Source organism: Rhipicephalus microplus, chromosome 2 (genome assembly GCF_043290135.1).
Source record: "Rhipicephalus microplus isolate Deutch F79 chromosome 2, USDA_Rmic, whole genome shotgun sequence".
NCBI lineage: Eukaryota > Metazoa > Arthropoda > Arachnida > Ixodida > Ixodidae > Rhipicephalus > Rhipicephalus microplus.
Window position 1 is genome coordinate 199545909 of NC_134701.1, and position 9845 is coordinate 199555753.

The following is a 9845-nucleotide window of genomic DNA, read 5'->3' on the forward strand; positions in this document are numbered from 1 at the left end:
TTTTTACAGTTTCAATATACGTCATTGAACAAAGGTTCATTCGTGAGAGCTCTGCACAGCTGTGCTTGTGGTGTAGTGGTTATCACATCCACTTAATACGCGGAAGGCCCCAGGTTCGATCCCTGGCAGGCACAAGAGCGTTTCTTTTTTTTAGTTTCAATATACGTCATTGAACAAAGACTCATTCATGAGAGCTCTGCACAGCTGTGCTTGTGGTGTAGTGGTTATCACATCCGCTTAACACGCGGAAGGCCCCAGGTTCGATCCCTGGCAGGTACAAGAGCATTTTTTAGTTTCAATATACGTAATTGAACAAAGGCTCATTCGTGAGGGCTGTGCACAGCTGCGCTTGTGGTGTAGTGGTTATTACATCCGCCTAACACGCGGAAGGCCCCAGGTTCGATCCCTGGCAGGCACAAGAGCATTTATTTTTTTAGTTTCAATATACGTCATTGAACAAAGACTCATTCATGAGAGCTCTGCACAGCTGTGCTTGTGGTGTAGTGGTTATCACATCCGCTTAACACGTGGAAAGCCCCAGGTTCGATCCCTGGCAGGCACAAGAGCACTTCTTTTTTACAGTTTCAATATACGCAATTGAACAAAGGCTCATTCGTGAGAGCTCTGAACAGCTGTGCTTGTGGTGTAGTGGTTATCACATCCGCCTAACACGCGGAAGGCACCAGGTTCGATCCCTGGCCGGCACAAGAGCATTTCTTTTTTTAGTTTCAATATACGTCATTGAACAAAGGCTCATTTGTGAGAGCTCTGCACATGTGTGCTTGTGGTGTCGTGGTTATCACATCCACTTAATACGCGGAAGGCGCCAGGTTCGATCTCTGGCAGGCAAAAGAGCACTTCTTTTTTACAGTTTCAATATACGTCATTGAACAAAGGTTCATTCGTGAGAGCTCTGCACAGCTGTGCTTGTGGTGTAGTGGTTATCACATCCGCCTAACACGCGGAAGGCCCCAGGTTCGATCCCTGGCAGGCACAAGAGCGTTTCTTTTTTTAGTTTCAATATACGTCATTGAACAAAGACTAATTCATGAGAGCTCTGCACAGCTGTGCTTGTGGTGTAGTGGTTATCACATCCGCTTAACACGTGGAAAGCCCCAGGTTCGATCCCTGGCAGGCACAAGAGCACTTCTTTTTTACAGTTTCAATATACGCAATTGAACAAAGGCTCATTCGTGAGAGCTCTGAACAGCTGTGCTTGTGGTGTAGTGGTTATCACATCCGCCTAACACGCAGAAGGCCCCAGGTTCGATCCGTTGCAGGCACAAGCGCACTTCTTTTTCACAGTTTCAATATACTTCATTGAACAACGACTCATTTGTGAGAGCTCTGCTCAACTGTCCTTGTGGTGTAGTGGTTATCACATCCGCCTAACACGCGGAAGGCCCCAGGTTCGATCCCTGGCAGGCACAAGAGCATTTCTTTTTTATTTTCAATATAGGTCATTGAACAAAGACTCATTGATGAGAGCTCTGCACAGCTGTGCTTGTGGTGTAGTGGTTATCACATCCACTTAATACGCGAAAGTCCCCAGGTTCGATCTCTGGCAGGCACAACAGCACTTCCTTTTTACACTTTCAATATACGTCATTTAACAAAGGTTCATTCGTGAGAGCTCTGCACAGCTGTGCTTGTGGTGTAGCGGTTATCACATCCGCCTAACACGCGGAAGGCCCCAGGTTCGATCCCTGGCAGGCACAAGAGCACTTCTGTTTTTACAGTTTCAATATACGTCATTGAACAAAGACTCAATCGTGAGAGCTCTGCACAGCTGTGCTTGTGGTGTAGCGGTTATCACATCCGCTTCACACGCGGAAGGCCTAAGGTTCAATCCCTGGCAGGCACGAGAGCATTTCTTTTTTATTAATATACGTCATTGAACAAAGACTCATTCATGAGAGCTCTGCACAGCTGTGATTGTGGTGTAGTGGTTATCACATCCGCCTTACACGCGGAAGGCCCCAGGTTCGATCCCTGGCACGCACAAGAGCACTTCTCTTTTACAGTTTCAATATACGTCATTGCACAAAGGCTCATTCGTGAGACCTCTGCACAGCTGTGCTTGTGGTGTAGTGGTTATTACATCCGCCTAACACGCGGAAGGCCCCAGGTTCGATCCCTGGCAGGCACAAGAGCATTTCTTTTTTTAGTTTCAATATACGTCATTGAACAAAGACTCATTCATGAAAGCTCTGCACAGCTGTGCTTGTGGTGTAGTGGTTATCACATCCGCTTAACACGTGGAAAGCCCCAGGTTCGATCCCTGGCAGGCACAAGAGCACTTCTTTTTTACAGTTTCAATATACGTCATTGAACAAAGGCTGATTCGTGAGAGCTCTGCACAGCCGTGCTTGTGGTGTAGTGGTTATCACATCCGCCTAACACGCGGAAGGCACCAGGTTCGATCCCTGGCCGGCACAAGAGCATTTCTTTTTTTAGTTTCAATATACGTCATTGAACAAAGGCTCATTTGTGAGAGCTCTGCACATGTGTGCTTGTGGTGTCGTGGTTATCACATCCACTTAATACGCGGAAGGCGCCAGGTTCGATCTCTGGCAGGCAAAAGAGCACTTCTTTTTTACAGTTTCAATATACGTCATTGAACAAAGGTTCATTCGTGAGAGCTCTGCACAGCTGTGCTTGTGGTGTAGTGGTTATCACATCCACTTAATACGCGGAAGGCCCCAGGTTCGATCCCTGGCAGGCACAAGAGCGTTTCTTTTTTTTAGTTTCAATATACGTCATTGAACAAAGACTCATTCATGAGAGCTCTGCACAGCTGTGCTTGTGGTGTAGTGGTTATCACATCCGCTTAACACGCGGAAGGCCCCAGGTTCGATCCCTGGCAGGTACAAGAGCATTTTTTAGTTTCAATATACGTAATTGAACAAAGGCTCATTCGTGAGGGCTGTGCACAGCTGCGCTTGTGGTGTAGTGGTTATTACATCCGCCTAACACGCGGAAGGCCCCAGGTTCGATCCCTGGCAGGCACAAGAGCATTTATTTTTTTAGTTTCAATATACGTCATTGAACAAAGACTCATTCATGAGAGCTCTGCACAGCTGTGCTTGTGGTGTAGTGGTTATCACATCCGCTTAACACGTGGAAAGCCCCAGGTTCGATCCCTGGCAGGCACAAGAGCACTTCTTTTTTACAGTTTCAATATACGCAATTGAACAAAGGCTCATTCGTGAGAGCTCTGAACAGCTGTGCTTGTGGTGTAGTGGTTATCACATCCGCTTAACACGCAGAAGGCCCCAGGTTCGATCCCTGGCAGGCACAAGAGCGTTTCTTTTTTTTTAGTTTCAATATACGTCATTGAACAAAGACTCATTCATGAGAGCTCTGCACAGCTGTGCTTGTGGTGTAGTGGTTATCACATCCGCTTCACACGCGGAAGGCCCCAGGTTCGATTCCTGTAGGCACAGGAGCATTTATTTTTTAATTTCAATATACGTCATTGAACAAAGACTCATTCATGAGAGCTCTGCACAGCCGTGCTTGTGGTGTAGTGGTTATCACATCCGCCTAACACGCGGAAGGCACCAGGTTCGATCCCTGGCAGGCACAAGAGCATTTCTTTTTTTAGTTTCAATATACGTCATTGAACAAAGGCTCATTCGTGAGAGCTCTGCACATGTGTGCTTGTGGTGTAGTGGTTATCACATCCACTTAATACGCGGAAGGCGCCAGGTTCGATCTCTGGCAGGCACAAGAGCACTTCCTTTTTACAGTTTCAATATACGTCATCGAACAAAGGTTCATTCGTTAGAGCTCTGCACAGCCGTGCTTGTGGTGTAGCGGTTATCACATCCGCCTAACACGCAGAAGGCCCCAGGTTCGATCCCTGGCAGGCACAAGAGCACTTCTTTTTTTACAGTTTCAATATACGTCATTGAACAAAGACTCAATAGTGAGAGCTCTGCACAGCTGTGCTTGTGGTGTAGTGGTTATCACATGCGCTTCACACGCGGAAGGCCCCAGGTTCAATCCCTGGCAGGCACAAGAGCATTTCTTTTTTTAATTTCAATATACGTCATTGAACAAAGACTCATTCATGAGAGCTCTGCACAGCTGTGCTTGAGGTGTAATGGTTATCACATCCGCCTTACACGCGAAAGGCCGCAGGTTCGATCCCTGGCAGGCACAAGAGCACTTCTCTTTTACAGTTTCAATATACGTCATTGCACAAAGGCTCATTCGTGAGACCTCTGCACAGCTGTGCTTGTGGTGTAGCGGTTATCACATCCGCCTAACACGCAGAAGGCACAGGTTCGATCCCTGGCAGGCGCAAGAGCACTTCTTTTTTTACAGTTTCAATATACGTCATTGAACAAAGACTCAATCGTGAGAGCTCTGCACAGCTGTGCTTGTGGTGTAGTGGTTATCACATCCGCCTAACACGCGGAAGGCCCTTGGTTCGATCCCTGGCAGGCACAAGAGCGTTTCTTTCTTTACAGTTTCAATATACTTCATTGAACAAAGACTCCTTCGTGTCACTTTGCGCAGCTGTGCTTGTGGTGTAGCGGTTATCACATCCGCCTAACACGCGGAAGGCCCCAGGTTCGATACCTGGCAGACACAAGAGCATTTCTTTACTTAGTTTCAATATACTTCATTGAACAAAGACTCATTCATGAGAGCTCTGCACAGCTGTGTTTGTGGTGTAGTGGTTATCACATGCGCTTTACACGCGGAAGGCCCCAGGTCAGATCTCTGGCAGGCACTAGAGCACTTCTTTTTTACAGTTTCAATATACGTCATTGAACAAAGACTCATTCGTGAGAGCTCTGCACAGCTGTGCTTGTGGTGTAGTGGTTATCACATCCGCTTTACGCGCGGAAGGCACCAGGTTGGATCCCTGGCAGGAACGAGAGCATTTCTTTTTTTACAGTTTCAATATACGTCTTTGAACAAAGACTCATTCGTGAGAGCTCTGCACAGCTGTGCTTGTGGTGTAGCGGTTATCACATCCGCCTAACACGCGGAAGGCCTCAGGTTCGATCCCTGACAGGCACAAGAGCACTTATTTTTTACAGTTTCAATATACGTAATTGAACAAAGGCTCATTCGTGAGAGCTCTGCACATGTGTGCTTGTGGTGTAGTGGTTATCACATCCGCCTTACACCCGGAAGGCGCCAGGTTCGATCTCTGGAAGGCACAAGAGCACTTCTCTTTTACAGTTTCAATGTACGTCATTGCACAAAGGCTCATTCGTGAGACATCTGCACAGCTGTGCTTGTGGTGTAGTGGTTATCACATCCGCCTAACACGCGGAAGGCCCCAGGTTCGATCCCTGGCAGGCACAAGAGCGTTTCTTTTTTTAATTTCAATATACGTCATTGAACAAAGACTCATTCATGAGAGCTCTGCACAGCTGTGCTTGTGGTGTAGTGTTTATCACATCCGCTTCACACGCGGAAGGCCCCAGATTCGATTCCTGTAGGCACAGGAGCATTTATTTTTTAATTTCAATATACGTCATTGAACAAAGACTCATTCATGAGAGCTCTGCACAGCTGTGCTTGTGGTGTAGTGGTTATCACATCCGCCTTACACGCGCAAGGCCCCAGGCTCGATCCCTGGCAAGCACAAGAGCACTTCTTTTTTACAGTTTCAATATACGTCATTGAACAAAGGCTGATTCGTGAGAGCTCTGCACAGCCGTGCTTGTGGTGTAGTGGTTATCACATCCGCCTAACACGCGGAAGGCACCAGGTTCGATCCGTTGCAGGCACAAGCGCACTTCTATTTTCACAGTTTCAATATACTTCATTGAACAACGACTCATTGATGAGAGCTCTGCACAGCTGTGCTTGTGGTGTAGTGGTTATCACATCCACTTAATACGCGAAAGGCCCCAGGTTCGATCTCTGGCAGGCACAAGAGCACTTCCTTTTTACAGTTTCAATATACGTCACTTAACAAAGGTTCATTCGTGAGAGCTCTGCACAGCTGTGCTTGTGGTGTAGCGGTTATCACATCCGCCTAACACGCGGAAGACCCCAGGTTCGATCCCTGGCAGGCACAAGAGCACTTCTGTTTTTACAGTTTCAATATACGTCATTGAATAAAGACTCAATCGTGAGAGCTCTGCACAGCTGTGCTTGTGGTGTAGCGGTTATCACATCCGCTTCACACGCGGAAGGCCCCAGGTTCAATCCATGGCAGGCACGAGAGCATTTCTTTTTTTTAATTTCAGTATACGTCATTGAACAAAGGCTCATTCGTGAGACCTCTGCACAGCTGTGCTTGTGGTGTAGTGGTTATCACATCCGCCTTACACGCGGAAGGCCCCAGGTTCGATCCCTGGCACACACAAGAGCACTTCTCTTTTACAGTTTCAATGTACGTCATTGCACAAAGGCTCATTCGTGAGACCTCTGCACAGCGGTGCTTGTGGTGTAGCGGTTATCACATCCGCCTAACACGCAGAAGGCACAGGTTCGATCCCTGGCAGGCACAAGAGCACTTCTTTTTTTACAGTTTCAATATACGTCATTGAACAAAGACTCAATCGTGAGAGCTCTGCACAGCTGTGCTTGCGGTGTAGTGGTTATCACATCCGCCTAACACGCGGAAGGCCCCAGGTTCGATCCCTGGCAGACACAAGAGCGTTTCTTTTTTAGTTTCAATATACGTCATTGAACAAAGACTCATTCATGAGAGCTCTGCACAGCTGTGCTTGTGGTGTAGCGGTTGTCACATCTGCCTAACACGCGGAAGGCCCCAGGTTCGATCCCTGGCAGGCACAAGAGCGTTTCTTTTTTTTAGTTTCAATATACGTCATTGAACAAAGACTCATTCATGAGAGCTCTGCACAGCTGTACTTGTGGTGTAGTGGTTATCACATCCGCTTAACACGCGGAAGGCCCCAGGTTCTATCCCTGGCAGGCACAAGAGCATTTTTTAGTTTCAATATACGTAATTGAACAAAGGCTCATTCGTGAGGGCTGTGCACAGCTGCGCTTGTGGTGTGGTGGTTATTACATCCGCCTAACACGCGGAAGGCCCCAGGTTCGATCCCTGGCAGGCACAAGAGCATTTCTTTTTTTAGTTTCAATATACGTCATTGAACAAAGACTCATTCATGAGAGCTCTGCACAGCTGTGCTTGTGGTGTAGTGGTTATCACATCCGCTTAACACGTGGAAAGCCCCAGGTTCGATCCCTGGCAGGCACAAGAGCACTTCATTTTTACAGTTTAAATATACGTCATTGAACAAAGGCTCATTTGTGAGAACTCTGCACAGCTGTGCCTGTGGTGTAGTGTTTATCACATCCACTTAACACGCGCAAGGCCCCAGGTTCGATCCCTGGCAAGCACAAGAGCACTTCTTTTTTACAGTTTCAATATACGTCATTGAACAAAGGCTGATTCGTGAGAGCTCTGCACAGCTGTGCTTGTGGTGTAGCGGTTATCACATCCGCCTAACACGCGGAAGGCCTCAGGTTCGATCCCTGACAGGCACAAGAGCACTTCTTTTTTACAGTTTCAATATACGTAATTGAACAAAGGCTCATTTATGAGAGTCTATACAGCCGTTCTTGTGGTGTAGTGGTTATCAAATCCGCTTCACACGCGGAAGGCCCCAGGTTTGATTCCTGTAGGCACAGGAGCATTTATTTTTTAATTTCAATATACGTCATTGAACAAAGACTCATTCATGAGAGCTCTGCACAGCTGTGCTTGTGGTGTAGTGGTTATCACATCCGCCTTACACGCAGAAGGCCCCAGGTTCGATCCCTGGCATGCACAAGAGCACTTCTTTATTACAGTTTCAATATACGTCATTGAACAAAGGCTCATTCGTGAGACCTCTGCACAGCTGTGCTTGTGGTGTAGCGGTTGTCACATCCGCCTAACACGCGGAAGGCCCCAAGTTTGATCCCTGGCAGGGACAAGAGCACTTCTTTTTTTACAGTTTCAATATACTTCATTGAACAAAGACTCCTTCGTGTCACTTTGCGCAGCTGTGCTTGTGGTGTAGCGGTTATCACGTCCGCCTAACACGCGGAAGGCCCCAGGTTCAATACCTGGCAGACACAAGAGAATTTCTTTATTTAGTTTCAATATACGTCATTGAACAAAGACTCATTCATGAGAGCTCTGCACAGCTGTGTTTGTGGTGTAGTGGTTATCACATGCGCTTAACACGCGGAAAGCCCCAGGTCCGATCTCTGGCAGGCACTAGAGCACTTCTTTTTTACAGTTTCAATATACGTCATTGAACAAAGACTCATTCGTGAGAGCTCTGCACAGCTGTGCTTGTGGTGTAGTGGTTATCACATCCGCTTTACGCGCGGAAGGCACCAGGTTGGATCCCTGGCAGGAACGAGAGCATTTCTTTTTTTACAGTTTCAATGTGCGTCTTTGAACAAAGACTCATTCGTGAGAGCTCTGCACAGCTGTGCTTGTGGTGTAGTGGTTATCACATCCGCCTTACACGCGGAAGGCCCCAGGTTCGATCCCTGGCAAGCACAAGAGCACTTCTTTTTTACAGTTTAAATATACGTCATTGAACAAAGGCTCATTTGTAAGAGCTCTGCACAGCTGTGCTTGTGGTGTAGTGGTTATCACATCCGCTTAACACGCGGAAGGCCCCAGGTTCGATCCCTGGCAGGCACAAGAGCGTTTCTTTTTTTTAGTTTCAATATACGTCATTGAACAAAGACTCATTCATGAGAGCTCTGCACAGCTGTGCTTGTGGTGTAGTGGTTATCACATCCGCTTCACACGCGGAAGGCCCCAGGTTCGATTCCTGTAGGCACAGGAGCATTTATTTTTTAATTTCAATATACGTCATTGAACAAAGACTCATTCATGAGAGCTCTGCACAGCCGTGCTTGTGGTGTAGTGGTTATCACATCCGCCTAACACGCGGAAGGCACCAGGTTCGATCCCTGGCAGGCACAAGAGCATTTCTTTTTTTAGTTTCAATATACGTCATTGAACAAAGGCTCATTCGTGAGAGCTCTGCACATGTGTGCTTGTGGTGTAGTGGTTATCACATCCACTTAATACGCGGAAGGCGCCAGGTTCGATCTCTGGCAGGCACAAGAGCACTTCCTTTTTACAGTTTCAATATACGTCATCGAACAAAGGTTCATTCGTTAGAGCTCTGCACAGCCGTGCTTGTGGTGTAGCGGTTATCACATCCGCCTAACACGCAGAAGGCCCCAGGTTCGATCCCTGGCAGGCACAAGAGCACTTCTTTTTTTACAGTTTCAATATACGTCATTGAACAAAGACTCAATAGTGAGAGCTCTGCACCGCTGTGCTTGTGGTGTAGTGGTTATCACATGCGCTTCACACGCGGAAGGCCCCAGGTTCAATCCCTGGCAGGCACAAGAGCATTTCTTTTTTTAATTTCAATATACGTCATTGAACAAAGACCCATTCATGAGAGCTCTGCACAGCTGTGCTTGAGGTGTAGTGGTTATCACATCCGCCTTACACGCGAAAGGCCGCAGGTTCGATCCCTGGCAGGCACAAGAGCACTTCTCTTTTACAGTTTCAATATACGTCATTGCACAAAGGCTCATTCGTGAGACCTCTGCACAGCTGTGCTTGTGGTGTAGCGGTTATCACATCCGCCTAACACGCAGAAGGCACAGGTTCGATCCCTGGCAGGCGCAAGAGCACTTCTTTTTTTACAGTTTCAATATACGTCATTGAACAAAGACTCAATCGTGAGAGCTCTGCACAGCTGTGCTTGTGGTGTAGTGGTTATCACATCCGCCTAACACGCGGAAGGCCCTTTGTTCGATCCCTGGCAGGCACAAGAGCGTTTCTTTCTTTACAGTTTCAATATACTTCATTGAAC

The 9845-nt window shown here is 47.3% G+C and overlaps 51 non-coding genes across 51 annotated transcripts; all 51 read left to right on the forward strand.

Moving 5' to 3' along the window:
* Positions 1–61: 61 nt before the first annotated feature.
* TRNAI-AAU (transfer RNA isoleucine (anticodon AAU)) lies at positions 62–134 on the forward strand. Its single transcript has one exon. It is a non-coding gene; the product is annotated as a tRNA-Ile (tRNA).
* A 72-nt stretch (positions 135–206) lies between these two features.
* On the forward strand, positions 207–279 carry TRNAV-AAC (transfer RNA valine (anticodon AAC)). Its single transcript has one exon. It is a non-coding gene; the product is annotated as a tRNA-Val (tRNA).
* A 66-nt stretch (positions 280–345) lies between these two features.
* TRNAV-AAC (transfer RNA valine (anticodon AAC)) lies at positions 346–418 on the forward strand. Its single transcript has one exon. It is a non-coding gene; the product is annotated as a tRNA-Val (tRNA).
* Positions 419–489: 71 nt separating this feature from the next.
* Positions 490–562, forward strand: TRNAV-AAC (transfer RNA valine (anticodon AAC)). Its single transcript has one exon. It is a non-coding gene; the product is annotated as a tRNA-Val (tRNA).
* A 72-nt stretch (positions 563–634) lies between these two features.
* Positions 635–707, forward strand: TRNAV-AAC (transfer RNA valine (anticodon AAC)). Its single transcript has one exon. It is a non-coding gene; the product is annotated as a tRNA-Val (tRNA).
* A 216-nt stretch (positions 708–923) lies between these two features.
* Positions 924–996, forward strand: TRNAV-AAC (transfer RNA valine (anticodon AAC)). Its single transcript has one exon. It is a non-coding gene; the product is annotated as a tRNA-Val (tRNA).
* A 71-nt stretch (positions 997–1067) lies between these two features.
* On the forward strand, positions 1068–1140 carry TRNAV-AAC (transfer RNA valine (anticodon AAC)). Its single transcript has one exon. It is a non-coding gene; the product is annotated as a tRNA-Val (tRNA).
* A 217-nt stretch (positions 1141–1357) lies between these two features.
* Positions 1358–1430, forward strand: TRNAV-AAC (transfer RNA valine (anticodon AAC)). Its single transcript has one exon. It is a non-coding gene; the product is annotated as a tRNA-Val (tRNA).
* Positions 1431–1645: 215 nt separating this feature from the next.
* TRNAV-AAC (transfer RNA valine (anticodon AAC)) lies at positions 1646–1718 on the forward strand. The gene has a single exon. It is a non-coding gene; the product is annotated as a tRNA-Val (tRNA).
* Positions 1719–1791: 73 nt separating this feature from the next.
* Positions 1792–1864, forward strand: TRNAV-CAC (transfer RNA valine (anticodon CAC)). The gene has a single exon. It is a non-coding gene; the product is annotated as a tRNA-Val (tRNA).
* Positions 1865–1931: 67 nt separating this feature from the next.
* Positions 1932–2004, forward strand: TRNAV-UAC (transfer RNA valine (anticodon UAC)). Its single transcript has one exon. It is a non-coding gene; the product is annotated as a tRNA-Val (tRNA).
* Positions 2005–2076: 72 nt separating this feature from the next.
* TRNAV-AAC (transfer RNA valine (anticodon AAC)) lies at positions 2077–2149 on the forward strand. Its single transcript has one exon. It is a non-coding gene; the product is annotated as a tRNA-Val (tRNA).
* Positions 2150–2220: 71 nt separating this feature from the next.
* TRNAV-AAC (transfer RNA valine (anticodon AAC)) lies at positions 2221–2293 on the forward strand. The gene has a single exon. It is a non-coding gene; the product is annotated as a tRNA-Val (tRNA).
* A 72-nt stretch (positions 2294–2365) lies between these two features.
* TRNAV-AAC (transfer RNA valine (anticodon AAC)) lies at positions 2366–2438 on the forward strand. Its single transcript has one exon. It is a non-coding gene; the product is annotated as a tRNA-Val (tRNA).
* Positions 2439–2654: 216 nt separating this feature from the next.
* Positions 2655–2727, forward strand: TRNAI-AAU (transfer RNA isoleucine (anticodon AAU)). The gene has a single exon. It is a non-coding gene; the product is annotated as a tRNA-Ile (tRNA).
* Positions 2728–2799: 72 nt separating this feature from the next.
* Positions 2800–2872, forward strand: TRNAV-AAC (transfer RNA valine (anticodon AAC)). The gene has a single exon. It is a non-coding gene; the product is annotated as a tRNA-Val (tRNA).
* Positions 2873–2938: 66 nt separating this feature from the next.
* On the forward strand, positions 2939–3011 carry TRNAV-AAC (transfer RNA valine (anticodon AAC)). Its single transcript has one exon. It is a non-coding gene; the product is annotated as a tRNA-Val (tRNA).
* A 71-nt stretch (positions 3012–3082) lies between these two features.
* On the forward strand, positions 3083–3155 carry TRNAV-AAC (transfer RNA valine (anticodon AAC)). Its single transcript has one exon. It is a non-coding gene; the product is annotated as a tRNA-Val (tRNA).
* A 72-nt stretch (positions 3156–3227) lies between these two features.
* Positions 3228–3300, forward strand: TRNAV-AAC (transfer RNA valine (anticodon AAC)). The gene has a single exon. It is a non-coding gene; the product is annotated as a tRNA-Val (tRNA).
* A 72-nt stretch (positions 3301–3372) lies between these two features.
* TRNAV-CAC (transfer RNA valine (anticodon CAC)) lies at positions 3373–3446 on the forward strand. Its single transcript has one exon. It is a non-coding gene; the product is annotated as a tRNA-Val (tRNA).
* Positions 3447–3515: 69 nt separating this feature from the next.
* TRNAV-AAC (transfer RNA valine (anticodon AAC)) lies at positions 3516–3588 on the forward strand. Its single transcript has one exon. It is a non-coding gene; the product is annotated as a tRNA-Val (tRNA).
* A 71-nt stretch (positions 3589–3659) lies between these two features.
* Positions 3660–3732, forward strand: TRNAI-AAU (transfer RNA isoleucine (anticodon AAU)). Its single transcript has one exon. It is a non-coding gene; the product is annotated as a tRNA-Ile (tRNA).
* A 72-nt stretch (positions 3733–3804) lies between these two features.
* Positions 3805–3877, forward strand: TRNAV-AAC (transfer RNA valine (anticodon AAC)). Its single transcript has one exon. It is a non-coding gene; the product is annotated as a tRNA-Val (tRNA).
* A 73-nt stretch (positions 3878–3950) lies between these two features.
* On the forward strand, positions 3951–4023 carry TRNAV-CAC (transfer RNA valine (anticodon CAC)). Its single transcript has one exon. It is a non-coding gene; the product is annotated as a tRNA-Val (tRNA).
* A 216-nt stretch (positions 4024–4239) lies between these two features.
* Positions 4240–4311, forward strand: TRNAV-AAC (transfer RNA valine (anticodon AAC)). Its single transcript has one exon. It is a non-coding gene; the product is annotated as a tRNA-Val (tRNA).
* A 73-nt stretch (positions 4312–4384) lies between these two features.
* TRNAV-AAC (transfer RNA valine (anticodon AAC)) lies at positions 4385–4457 on the forward strand. Its single transcript has one exon. It is a non-coding gene; the product is annotated as a tRNA-Val (tRNA).
* Positions 4458–4529: 72 nt separating this feature from the next.
* On the forward strand, positions 4530–4602 carry TRNAV-AAC (transfer RNA valine (anticodon AAC)). The gene has a single exon. It is a non-coding gene; the product is annotated as a tRNA-Val (tRNA).
* A 362-nt stretch (positions 4603–4964) lies between these two features.
* Positions 4965–5037, forward strand: TRNAV-AAC (transfer RNA valine (anticodon AAC)). Its single transcript has one exon. It is a non-coding gene; the product is annotated as a tRNA-Val (tRNA).
* Positions 5038–5254: 217 nt separating this feature from the next.
* TRNAV-AAC (transfer RNA valine (anticodon AAC)) lies at positions 5255–5327 on the forward strand. The gene has a single exon. It is a non-coding gene; the product is annotated as a tRNA-Val (tRNA).
* Positions 5328–5540: 213 nt separating this feature from the next.
* TRNAV-UAC (transfer RNA valine (anticodon UAC)) lies at positions 5541–5613 on the forward strand. The gene has a single exon. It is a non-coding gene; the product is annotated as a tRNA-Val (tRNA).
* A 363-nt stretch (positions 5614–5976) lies between these two features.
* TRNAV-AAC (transfer RNA valine (anticodon AAC)) lies at positions 5977–6049 on the forward strand. The gene has a single exon. It is a non-coding gene; the product is annotated as a tRNA-Val (tRNA).
* Positions 6050–6122: 73 nt separating this feature from the next.
* Positions 6123–6195, forward strand: TRNAV-CAC (transfer RNA valine (anticodon CAC)). Its single transcript has one exon. It is a non-coding gene; the product is annotated as a tRNA-Val (tRNA).
* Positions 6196–6267: 72 nt separating this feature from the next.
* On the forward strand, positions 6268–6340 carry TRNAV-UAC (transfer RNA valine (anticodon UAC)). The gene has a single exon. It is a non-coding gene; the product is annotated as a tRNA-Val (tRNA).
* A 72-nt stretch (positions 6341–6412) lies between these two features.
* TRNAV-AAC (transfer RNA valine (anticodon AAC)) lies at positions 6413–6484 on the forward strand. The gene has a single exon. It is a non-coding gene; the product is annotated as a tRNA-Val (tRNA).
* A 73-nt stretch (positions 6485–6557) lies between these two features.
* TRNAV-AAC (transfer RNA valine (anticodon AAC)) lies at positions 6558–6630 on the forward strand. Its single transcript has one exon. It is a non-coding gene; the product is annotated as a tRNA-Val (tRNA).
* Positions 6631–6700: 70 nt separating this feature from the next.
* On the forward strand, positions 6701–6773 carry TRNAV-AAC (transfer RNA valine (anticodon AAC)). The gene has a single exon. It is a non-coding gene; the product is annotated as a tRNA-Val (tRNA).
* A 72-nt stretch (positions 6774–6845) lies between these two features.
* Positions 6846–6918, forward strand: TRNAV-AAC (transfer RNA valine (anticodon AAC)). The gene has a single exon. It is a non-coding gene; the product is annotated as a tRNA-Val (tRNA).
* A 66-nt stretch (positions 6919–6984) lies between these two features.
* TRNAV-AAC (transfer RNA valine (anticodon AAC)) lies at positions 6985–7057 on the forward strand. Its single transcript has one exon. It is a non-coding gene; the product is annotated as a tRNA-Val (tRNA).
* Positions 7058–7128: 71 nt separating this feature from the next.
* Positions 7129–7201, forward strand: TRNAV-AAC (transfer RNA valine (anticodon AAC)). Its single transcript has one exon. It is a non-coding gene; the product is annotated as a tRNA-Val (tRNA).
* Positions 7202–7418: 217 nt separating this feature from the next.
* Positions 7419–7491, forward strand: TRNAV-AAC (transfer RNA valine (anticodon AAC)). Its single transcript has one exon. It is a non-coding gene; the product is annotated as a tRNA-Val (tRNA).
* A 213-nt stretch (positions 7492–7704) lies between these two features.
* Positions 7705–7777, forward strand: TRNAV-UAC (transfer RNA valine (anticodon UAC)). Its single transcript has one exon. It is a non-coding gene; the product is annotated as a tRNA-Val (tRNA).
* Positions 7778–7994: 217 nt separating this feature from the next.
* Positions 7995–8067, forward strand: TRNAV-AAC (transfer RNA valine (anticodon AAC)). The gene has a single exon. It is a non-coding gene; the product is annotated as a tRNA-Val (tRNA).
* Positions 8068–8429: 362 nt separating this feature from the next.
* On the forward strand, positions 8430–8502 carry TRNAV-UAC (transfer RNA valine (anticodon UAC)). The gene has a single exon. It is a non-coding gene; the product is annotated as a tRNA-Val (tRNA).
* A 72-nt stretch (positions 8503–8574) lies between these two features.
* TRNAV-AAC (transfer RNA valine (anticodon AAC)) lies at positions 8575–8647 on the forward strand. Its single transcript has one exon. It is a non-coding gene; the product is annotated as a tRNA-Val (tRNA).
* Positions 8648–8718: 71 nt separating this feature from the next.
* TRNAV-CAC (transfer RNA valine (anticodon CAC)) lies at positions 8719–8792 on the forward strand. Its single transcript has one exon. It is a non-coding gene; the product is annotated as a tRNA-Val (tRNA).
* A 69-nt stretch (positions 8793–8861) lies between these two features.
* On the forward strand, positions 8862–8934 carry TRNAV-AAC (transfer RNA valine (anticodon AAC)). Its single transcript has one exon. It is a non-coding gene; the product is annotated as a tRNA-Val (tRNA).
* Positions 8935–9005: 71 nt separating this feature from the next.
* Positions 9006–9078, forward strand: TRNAI-AAU (transfer RNA isoleucine (anticodon AAU)). The gene has a single exon. It is a non-coding gene; the product is annotated as a tRNA-Ile (tRNA).
* A 72-nt stretch (positions 9079–9150) lies between these two features.
* On the forward strand, positions 9151–9223 carry TRNAV-AAC (transfer RNA valine (anticodon AAC)). The gene has a single exon. It is a non-coding gene; the product is annotated as a tRNA-Val (tRNA).
* Positions 9224–9296: 73 nt separating this feature from the next.
* TRNAV-CAC (transfer RNA valine (anticodon CAC)) lies at positions 9297–9369 on the forward strand. The gene has a single exon. It is a non-coding gene; the product is annotated as a tRNA-Val (tRNA).
* Positions 9370–9585: 216 nt separating this feature from the next.
* Positions 9586–9657, forward strand: TRNAV-AAC (transfer RNA valine (anticodon AAC)). Its single transcript has one exon. It is a non-coding gene; the product is annotated as a tRNA-Val (tRNA).
* A 73-nt stretch (positions 9658–9730) lies between these two features.
* On the forward strand, positions 9731–9803 carry TRNAV-AAC (transfer RNA valine (anticodon AAC)). The gene has a single exon. It is a non-coding gene; the product is annotated as a tRNA-Val (tRNA).
* Positions 9804–9845: the final 42 nt, after the last annotated feature.